Genomic DNA, 11,752 nt, shown 5'->3' with positions numbered 1-11,752 from the left:
GGAAATTCTCTTAGCTTTCCAGGAAAAAAATGATGAGGTCATTTGGACCTCTAGAACTCAAGATATGGGCTGAACACTGAACAGTGTCTGGGCTGCAGGACATCTTCAGACTTCTTTGTTGTTGCTATAGTTTGGACTTGAAAACGGCCTTGATAGATCTTGGTGTCCACATGAAAGTTGTAGGCCTGTGTCTTACCAAATCTGTGTAAAAATTTGAGATCATTTGAACATCTAGAACTCGAGATATGACCCAATTACTGAACAGTGTTCCAGTTTGGACTACACCAACATCTCTTTTCTAAGCTTCACCGTCTCTTTATCTTCACAAATTTCAGTAGTTGAGTTCATCAATCAATCTTTTGATTTATGTGATATGCCTGCATTTAAGATGAACATTTACCATATATTAAGGTGTCTTATAGTATTAGACTTGTTATTATAAAACATGCTTTAGTTAAGGAGTTATTGATACTTCAAGTACAAAATAATGATATAAACCCTTGATAAACATGCACTTTTAAGTACTAATCATATATATACTAGCATTCTGTTACAACAGAGGCATGCAAAAAGAATAATATTGAATAAGTTCTTTTCTCTCGGCCAATTCTCCCACGCTCTCTCTATGTCCAACCATTATTTCTCTTCTTACTCTTCATCTTATTCTTCTTCTTCCCTCTTCCCACCCTACTCATTGCATCATTCCTTGATAACCTGTGCTCTATCTCTTGATAACCAAGTAATTGCTCCAATTAGCCAGCTCAACTGCACTGAAAGATTATACAGGTCAGATGTTCTAGATTCACTGCAATTGGATTTATGCAGTCAAGCTTCTCTTAATCTGTAGTCTCAGCAGGTTCCGGTTGATCAACCACTACTTTATAGCAATGACCATAAAGTGTTGGATGCTCCGTAGAAGAACCAACTTGTGGTGTGTAATTCCAACATCTTTCACATTTCACGCCTTGTGCACGCGACACACCAATCCAAACTCTATCGCTTCCTTGAACAAGATACTCACCAGTGTATGGAATACTCTCAATAATCTCATCCTTCACATGCTTCAGCATCTCCACCTGTACATTTCCATATAAATGACCGAGGGGAAGAATAGTTTGAACATCTAAAAGTTTAAGCAAAGGAAAATAGAAAAAAGTGACTAGACAAATCGTTCTGAACTTGCAGATACTAATTGAGTTGATAAAAAGAAAAAAAAAAAGAAATTAAATAATCAATCTAGATAATAGTCTAACAACCCAAGTTCCTATATCAGGCAGAGAGGAAGAATAACAGTTGAAGTAGTGGCCACCAAACCCAAACTTTCACCTTTTAAGAGAACCTTAACTCGCTTTTACCACTCGAGTGAGAAAGGTTCTGTCAGATAGTGAATTAAAAATTAGGTTTTTGGTGGTCTCTACGTGTAATTGTGGATTGACGAATTGAAATACTCAGGTAACAGTGACAGTAAATTGAAAAGGAAGGCAATGAACATGCCTAAGATGTAATGAATATGCGATACAATGCATGAGATGTAATGAATACCCATCATTCATCAGATAACTTGTAACCATAATGGAACATTCAAATGACAATAACTTGTTCGCTACACAAGAATCAGGAAGGGGAAGGGATCATTATATTTTAGTGGTGGTGACATTGGTGTTGATGGGTGGCTGAGGGGACAACAGTGGTGAGTGGGCGATAGGTGACAATGGTGATGATGATGGTGGACAATAATGCTAGTATGCTCAGGATGATGATGATAATGTGGCCATAATAGCAGCAGGTGGGAGGCTGGGGAGTCCCAAACCCTTTACCCCAAAAACATTTCTTCTACTCCAGCACCATCACTGACAGGTGGTGATGATGGAATTGATTCTAGTGGATAGTCACCGTCACAGCGTTAGGCACGAGGGCGTGTCAATGAGTCACTGCTAGGTAGTGGCAGGATGTAGGTGTAGAGGTAGCATGCGTGGGGAATGCAGATTTCGACAGCGAGTATAATGGGTGCGTGCGAACAATGATTTCATGCTGCTTCGCACCACGTTGGACTTAGATGATGGACTGTCTAAGGTATCTTGGGTTGCACATGAAGGCTAGCAGCATGGTAAATCAGTTTGGGCAGTTTGGTTTGTTGGGTGGTAGACCAAGGAAGTTACTTGTGGGAAGTTACGAAGCGGTTGACTGTCTTTGGAATGTGTTGTCAGAGTTAATGGATCAGTTTCATTTGTAACTTCCATTATATGTTGATGTATTATATAGGGCCTAAACGTGTGTAACATGCAGATCAGATTGTGCATAGCGCACACACACATTATTATTGCATATTCCGTTGTTGATGGATTAATAAAGGTTGGGTTGGTTCCTGTAAATTGCTTATGTTGTTATTATGATGTGTTTGATCAATTGCTTGTGTTCTTGGTTGCCAAAATTGATAAAGAGTTTGTGGGGAAAACCTCTAGGTGTGTGAAACACTTAGACCTTAGGCAAACACGAGTGACTTGGGAGGAAGGTTGAGTCTAGTAACTGGACTAGACTGCTGCGCTAGGATTAAGATTGTGGCGAAAATTTTATCCTCGTGATAGTTGCCATGGTGCAAATAATGGCATGCATGGTAGTTTTTCCAGGTATCTGATTCCGAACCCCACTCAGGCATGCAAAATGATCAAGTTATTTCCTTATAACCATAAAATTATGCAAATTTGGAGAAAAAAAAATATTCAGCGAACATCTTCAAGTAGTACCTTTTCTTTTTAGTTTGAGATAAATTAGAAAATGGAAAACTTAAATTTGAAGATCATTTCAAAAGCATGAATTTGGAATCAACAAACCACATAGTTTTTATGTTATCATTACATGAAATGAGTGACTACCTCAAGGATTTTTCCCCAAAAGTCAATTTCTTCAATAGGAAAAGCAAGCCATGAAAATGTAAATCACTGAATTATTACCTAACATAAAGTCGATCTTTGTCAACATCAAAATAGAAATTTGATGGATCGATAAAAGCAATCCGTTGAATAACCAACAACAATAATTACTCATATAAGATACCACAAAGCGAGCAAAACAAATTCATGCATTAGATAAACAAAGGGCAACAACTTAAAATGAATTGTGAAGCAATAAATAGACAAGCATACAATTTCATGCATAGACGAGGACCTACTTCCCTATCTAAGCTAGAACCTAACTAAATTATTTGAGCTTCTATTTCTGAACTCCTTTTATTAGTTTCCATTTTAAGGGGAAGCTCATCAACAATATACTATGCCCTAGAAGTCGGGTTTGGTCAAACTTTGTCCAAAGCACAGAGCACAATTACCCACTGTATCCTTCCAACTATGAGAATTATGAAAGTCTGTTCTCATATCTCCATTGGTTAGATTTTCCACTTAATTCACAACAACAAGACAAACATGTCGAATGTTCAAGGCTTCCAACAATAAATCATTTTCGAGAACATTGTTCATGTGCATGCATGTGAGTTACTGTGTAGTTTTTTTTTTCTTTTGGTTATTGTTACTACGTGCTTGTTACCTTGATAGCTACAGTGCAAAGACCAGTCCCACTTCCTTGTTGAGAATTAATGCAAAGGACTGTATTTATTGCATGGCAAAAATGAATAGAAGACTATTTACCTGAAATGTCTTGAAAAATTGATAGTCATAACTCTCTCTAATGGTTTTTACAACATTTTCCAGCTGAAATAACGTGTGCTTGTCAAACATGGGAAGATCATTGTACGAAATAGCATTATCAGCCTACTAATGGCACAATAATAAATAAAATGGGCAGGGATTAAATGACAATGGCATAGCTATGCCAAATTAAAACTGCATAACTTTCTTTTGCAACTAAAACTGCCTTCAAACTCAAGAGTTCTAATTATAGGAGGAAAGCTAAAATTACCTCCCAGTCATGTAGATTTCCTAAAAGGTATCTCAAAGTTCCTCGCAATTTCCAATATATGTCAGACATTTGCCAAAAGACTTGAGGCTCAATCATGACATCACCTATATAATTTACACTAGAAACCCAAAGTTGCATGACATCAGCTCCATAGCCAGGTGCTTCCTACAAAGAGAAGACACAAAATTAGTTGCAAATCATTTCAACGAGTAAACACTCACAGAAAGATTTCTTGAATCATTATGCACCATTACTAACCTTTGAGTTTCTTCCCCCTTCTATTATAGCATGTGGATCCACAACATTACCTAATGATTTTCTCATCTTACAACCTTTCTCATCCAATACAAATCCATGAGTAATGACACTAAAATATGAAGCCTTTCTTTGGCAAGTTAATCATTCAACTATTGCTTTAGTTCCCAAATCGGCCAATGTTTCCTCACCATCTGACTTCAGACCAATCTCCTGCTGCAATGTAGTTTACAAAGTGATTGCAAAGATTTTGGCTGGTCGATTAGCTCATGCTTTAATAAACATTATCAGCCTCATGTATAATGCCTTCTTGGGTGGCTGGCTTATGAGTGATAATGTCAATCTGGTGCAGGAGCTTCTCAGACATTATGGCAGGAAGTGTTCCTCCCTTCGCAGCTTGTTGAAAGTGGACTTCAGGAAAGCCTTTGATTCTGTTTAGTGGGATTTTCTAGAGAATCTCCTTCGGCGTTTGGGTTTCCCAGATCGTTTTGTTTCTCTTCTTATGCAATGTGTCTCTGCTGCCTCTTATTATGTTGTTATGAATGGTGATCTTCGTGGCTTCTTTCAAGGGCAAAGTGGTGTTATGACCCCTTGTCTCCATATCTCTTTATCTATTGTCTAGAATATTTTTCCAGGATGTTACAGCTGGCCTCTTAGAAAGTGAGATTTCAGTTTCATCCTAAATGTGAGACTCAAAACATTATTCACCTGGCTTTTAGAAATGATATTCTCCTTCTCTCATGAGGTGATTCCTCTTCTATTCGATGTCTCCTTCAATAGCTCACTCTCTTTGGTCAAACTTTAGGGCTGGTGATAAACCCGCAAAAATCATCTATTTTCTTTAGGGGTGTCAGTGCTGCTTGCAAACAATCCATCCTCTCCAAATCTAGCTTCAAGGAAAGGCTCTTTCCCTTCACTTACTTAGGGGTTCCCTTGAGCCCTCATCGGTTGTTGGCTAGCCAATTCTTTCCTCTATTACAAGATTTAGAGTTGGTTGTACAAGGCTAGATAGGTAAGCATCTCACGTATGCTAGACATCTTGAGCTCATTCGGCCTGTGCTCTTTGACAAGGTCCATTTCTGGCTGAATATTTTTCCTATGCCCAAAATAGTCACTCATAAAATCATCAGCATTTGCAGGAATTTTCTATGGACTGGTGATGCCTGAAAATGTAACTCAGCTCTAGTTGCATGGAAATCTCTGCTTGCCTAAAACAGAGGGAGGGCTTGGTCTCTTTGATCTTAGAACTCATAATAGAAGCTTCTTAGCCAAGCAACTTTGGAATATTCATTAGAAAACAAATTCAGTATGGATTCATTAGGTACACCACTTCTATTTACGCAGGGCCACCATTTGGAATACTCAAGCTCACCAACTTTCCTCCCTTTTATGAAAGTGTATCATTTCTGTCAGGGACCTTATCTTTTAGCATTATGAAAGTCCAAGGCGAGTATCTAGTTGTTGAGTTGTTGGTCTTCTAGTGAGGGCCCCTTTTTGGCTCATGCATACAATTTCTTTCAGTCAGTTGGTTCAATGATCTCCTAGCATTGAGTGGTATGGGAAAGTTGGTCTCTTCCTGAATATAGTTTCAATCTTTGGTTGGCTATTTTAGGCATACTTCGCACTCGTGATCGATTAAGGTTTATTTCTATTAATCCCACCTATGTGTTCTGTAGGTAGGAGGAGGAGTCACATGGTCACTTGTTCTTTATGTGTGGATGGCCATGTCGCCTATGGGCTATGATCAAGTCTTGGTTAAGGATAAGTAGGAATATGAGCACATTGCGTAGTGCTTTTCGTTGGTTGCATCCCAAGAAAAGAAGCATGGAAGCGCATATGAGAAGAGTCTCGCTGGTCATAGTGGTTTATCTCATTTGGGAAGAGAGAAATAGGTGGGTATTTGAAGGGAAAACAAGAAGTGTTAACACTATTTTCAGACGGTTTCAAGTTTTGTTTTATATCATCTTCCACTTCCACGAGAAGGATCACACTATTTTACATGTTGGATGATGGATGCAGCAATAGTCTTAGGAAAACCACTATTCTGGTTCTTTTGTGGTTATGGGTCCATAGTTTGTGTATTCCCTATATGTAGTTTGGGGAAGGGTTTTTTTGTTACAGGTTGTATCTCCTGAGTTTGGTTATCTTAGGCACCTGAAATCCTTGGGTTCTTAAGCTAACCAAGGGCTTGTTTCCTTTCGATGATTATGTTTGTTGCTACTTGCTGAGAGCCTGTTCCCGCTTGCATTGATTGTATATGTGTTTATATGACTTGCTGGTTTTCCAGTTACTCCATTTTTGTTCTATAAAATTTCTAACATTTAACCAAAAAAAAATATGGAGCTTTTCTTGTGGAAAGAAAAGTAACAGGATGGATCACTGATTTGGATATAAAAACAAATGAAATGCACCTGATAATAAACAAATTCATTGACATATCAGAAACCAAAATAAAAGTTGCAAAGATTCATTTTTAAGACAAAAAATCAATTTCTTCTTAAAAAAAAAGGCACCATCATAGCATTTTCCAACTCCAATTATATCAGTTGCTCATTACCTTTTGTAGCAATGCTAGTTATCAAGGAGCTCTGGAACAATCCATGATGTTGATCAGTACCTTCAAGATACAAGTCTGCAAGAAATCTAGGATCATCTCCTTTTCCCAACATAGCAAACCATGAAGAACTTGAAATAGCTATAAGCAATGAAATGAAGTTTAAGAACCCTAACATGGAAAATAGGTCTGGCTAGGCAAAGTATGGACATATCAAATCACAATAGAAAACCATATAAACACTATAAGTAGAGTACTTTCATGTAGTTTGTAACTGAACATAACTATTAAGATTTTCTCTCGAAAAAATCCTGACAATTTAAGGAAAAAACAATTTCTGATTTATTAAATATTATGTCACATGCTTTCAGAAACATTTCCAAACCATCTTGTTAAAGAATAATATAAATCATATCTTGGAATCTAACCTAATAGCTTAAGCTATTGGGTTGAGATGGTTCTTTAACATGGTATTAGAGCCTTAATGACCAAGCGGTCACGAGTTTGAATTTCACCATCCTCATTTATTTGATAAAAATTAAGCATAAGGTAGTGTGAGCATGTGCAAGTTTCAAGCCCAAAAGACTTTCATTTGAGGAGGTATGTTAGAGAATAATATAAATCATATCTTGGGATCTCATCTAACAGTTTAAGATATTGGATTAATATGATTCTTTGACATATCTAGTATAAACAAGATACCATCAATTGACCATTGAATGGGGGCAGTCCTTTATTATAATGCATATAATATACCATGTGAAGAAGCAACCACTAAAATATTCAAACAACAATAAGAAGTAATATAAAACTATTATAGAAACAATGAAACATATTCTTGACATTGCCAAATGATAAATTAACGATAACACAATATTCTTTGAGTGTGTTATGGTAAACAAGGTATGCAATCTACAAAAAAATAGTATTTAATTATGAAGTCTTGTAATACTTGAATTGAACTAGACATCCATTGTATCCATCCCTTTTTCATACTTTGATGCTTGATCACGATATTTTTCTGGGAGCAAATCCTCCACTTTCATATACCACAATATGTCACTACCCTTTTGTACTATTATAGTTGTAAATGGTGATAAGAAAAATAAAGCCAAGTTCAGGAAATGAGCTGCAAGGAAATCTATAACAAATCAAAAAGTAGGTTAAGTTTGTGCATAATAAACACTACAAAAGAAATAGAAAGAAAATAAAAATGGAAGTAAATGGAGGGAGAAAAAAATTATAGATGCAAAATATAATTTTCATAAAATTATTATTTACATTATATACTTCAAACTATCGATTGAATATAATGAAAAAAAAGGAGAAAGTCTCTGTTGTTTCCAGAAGACTCTTACATTTGATATCGTCAATAGTCTCTTCATTCATAAGTGGTTCCTTAGTCTTCAAATGGTAAAAAACTGGAAGGGGGACACCCATGTCCTTTGTCTTGATATGCACCAGTTAGAGCGACTTGAAGTTATGGAAATTTCCCTCAAAATCAATTAGGAAAATTTGGTATAAGATAAACCAGATCTCATAGATTATTCCTTTCTAGTTTAGTGTAGGATCATTTACTATCTCGTAAATAATTCCTATTTTGATAAACTGTAGGGTTAGCACTCCTCTCCTATATATATATATATATATATATATATATATATATATATATATATATTGTGTTGTACTTTTCAGTTATAATGAGAATATAGAAAAACTTCTCTCAAACTTCTTCATAGTATCAGAGCCTCTAAGTCCTAAACCCTAAAAACCCTAAGAACTACTACTCCAATCCACAACCAAACACATCATGGTTGCAGCAGGACAAAGCTCTATCTCTAAAGTAACCTCACTCCCAGAAACAACATCAACTGAGAATAATCATGGAGGCACTGAAGGCATATCATGTCCTATCACTGGTCACAAACTCAACGGGCATAACTATTTTCAATGGTCATCATCAATCATGATGTTTATTTATGGGAAGGGTAGAGACGACGACCTCATATAAGTCATCATACTAGAAAAGAATGATCCCAAGTTTCGAACATGGAAAACTGAGAATCACATGGTAATGTCATGGTTAATTAATTAAATAATCAATGAAATAGGATAAAATTTTATTCTATATGGAACAACAAAGGAAATATGGGATGCAACAAGAGAAACCTATTCAAGTTTTGAAAATACATCAAAACTACTCAAAATTGAAGCAGCATTACATGATCTACACCAAAAAGATCTTTTTGTAACACAATACTTCAACACTCTATCGACATTGGCAACACTTAGACATGTTTGAAATTCATGCCTGGAAATGCCCTGAAGACACAACCCTATATAAAAGAATTTTAGAACTGAAATGAACTTTCAAGTTCCTTCTTGGTCTCAACAAAAACCTAGATGAAATCAGAAGGAGAATAATGGGTACCAGGCCCCTTCCAAATCTCAGAGAAGCATTCTCTAAAGTTAGGCACGAAGAAAGTAGAAAGAAAGTAATGATGGGATCTCAATGTTCAACCTTTACATTGGAAAGATCTACCCTTGTTACTCAAGGATATCTGAACAACAATCGTAACAGTCGACAAAAAAAGGGAAGACCCTAGTGTGATTATTGCAACAAGCCAGGAAATGTCAAAAAAACTTGTTGGAAGATTCATGGCAAACCTGCTATTTGGAAGCCATCAAGGTTAACAAATGACAAAGACATGCGTGTCAACAATATTACCTCAAATGACAATCAAGACAAGACCACCAACCTTTTACCTAAAACAAGTCCTTTCACCAAGGAACAACTTGATATATTACAAAAATTATTCAATTAGAGTTCATTATCTCAATCAAGTACGCTAGCCTCTGGATCTGGATTGTTAGCTCAGAAAGGTAAATTTTCAAAAGCCTTTACTATTAGTAAGAGACACTCAAGTCTATGGATCATTGACTCCGGAGCATTAGACCATATGACAGGAGATGCAACCCTTATTAATTAATACAATCAATACAATAAGACTTATATACTCCGTATAGCTGATGGATCTTCATCCTAAGTGAAAGGAATAGGCTTAAGCAGAATTTTGAGAGACATGATCCTAAATTCCATTTTTAATGTTCCTAAACTGGACTGTAACCTCATCTCAATTAGTAAATTGACTCGTGATCTGAATTGTGTTGTTAAATTCTTTTGTAACTTGTGTGTATTTCAGGATTTGGATATGGGGAAGAAGATTGGCAGTGCTAAAATGTGTTCGAGGCTCTATCTCCTCAATGGATTTACTCTTAAAAAAGGAAAAACTCATAATGGAATCCTTGCACCTCATAAGGGTTGGTCAGTTTTAAATTTCTATGTCAATAAGGATAATGATGTTATGTTATGACACTATCATCTTGGTCATCCAAACTTCATGTACCTGGAGAAATTTGTTCCTTCTTTATTTACCAATAAAAATTCAAAGTCTTTTAAATGTGAAGTATGTCAACTTTACAATCATATTCGTAGTAGCTATCCCACTATCTCATATAAATCATCACATCCTTTTGCCATAATCCATAGTGATTTATGAGGTCCCTTAGTGGTAAGAAAAAATATAATTCGAACTCATTGGTTTGTATCATTTGTTGATGACCACACCAGATTGACATGGCTATTCCTTATAAACGAAAAAATTAAAGTGAGCCAAATCTTTCAAAACTTCCACTCCATGATACAAACACAATTCCACACTAATATCCAAATCTTAAAAATTGATAATGCCAAAGAATATTTCAATTCTGAACTCAATACTTATTGTTTAAATCAAGGCATTCTCCACATCAGCTCTTGTGTTGACACTCCACAACAAAAAAAGAGTGGCAGAAAGGAAAAATATACATCTCATGTCATTTCAACAAGCATTGAGTCATTTCTGCAATCAAAACACTTTTAATCTTTCAGGATTGATTAGCCTTAATTTTGCATGTTGGAGTTTGATCAAAAAATTATCAAAACACCTATTGAAATAAACATCTCATGCTTTTAGAACAACAAAGAGACAATGAAAAGACATGTTTCGTTAAAGGATGAGATGTGATCCCCAAAAAAAAATGTAAAATGACAAAACTCCATAACAAAATAATTAACAATTCAACACGCTTCTTGGATCTAGCAATATCTATGTTTTGCCTAATATTTTTTATCATTTATCATTTTGAGGATGTTCAGGTGACAATATGGTAGATGACATCTTTAACAAACTCAACTTGTCTTTTACTCATCCACCTTCAGACTTGATTCTTGAAATTCTTGCAACTATTCAACTAAATGGCCTAAAACCTCCAATGATATTCAAATCTCTTGTTTAGATTATACCACTTAAGAAAAAATGGTTGCATGGGATTTAACAGAGTCAGGACGACAAGTCTGGGGCCTAATAGATGCTAGTAGAAAAACTCGAGTAGCAAATGGATGTCAATCTTGGCGAAGACATTTCAGTAGTATAAGCAAGACCTAGCTAAACCACATAACTAAGGTTTCCCACCTTCAGAGTCATCTCCTGATTTAGCTCTCATCATTGTTCTGGAATCCTTAGCAAAACCTTCAATCTTTCCCATCATGATAACTTGTTCACCTTTTTCGACAATCCTCATAACATCATGTCAATCTTCCAATGTTATTATGGTTGTTTGACGATTGTTGGAAACTTTCCAACTAGGTAATCTTGACAATGCCTGGAAACATGCAGCACTGCCACTATTGATTAGTACTTAAAAGTGCATTTTTATCAAGATTTTATATCATCATTTTGCACTTGAAGTATCAATAACTCCTTAACTAAAACATGTTTTATAATAACATATATAATAATATAAGATACCTTTAATTTATGGTAAATGTTCATCTTAAATGTAGGCCTATCACATAAATGAAAGGATTGATTGATGAGTTTAAATACTGAAATTGAAAGGACAAAAAGAAGGCCAAACTTAGAAAAGAGATGTTGGTGCAGTCCAAACTAGAACACTGTTCGATAATTGGGTCATATCTGGAGCTGTAGA

The 11,752-nt window shown here is 35.8% G+C and overlaps 1 pseudogene; it reads right to left on the bottom strand.

Moving 5' to 3' along the window:
- Window positions 1-836: 836 nt before the first annotated feature.
- LOC118030301 (isoleucine--tRNA ligase, chloroplastic/mitochondrial-like) lies at window positions 837-11,308 on the bottom strand (annotated as a pseudogene).
- Between the last annotated feature and the right edge of the window lie 444 nt (window positions 11,309-11,752).

Source organism: Populus alba, chromosome 8 (assembly GCF_005239225.2).
Source record: "Populus alba chromosome 8, ASM523922v2, whole genome shotgun sequence".
NCBI classification, from domain to species: Eukaryota; Viridiplantae; Streptophyta; class Magnoliopsida; order Malpighiales; family Salicaceae; genus Populus; species Populus alba.
This window is presented reverse-complemented; position numbering and strand designations above follow the sequence as displayed.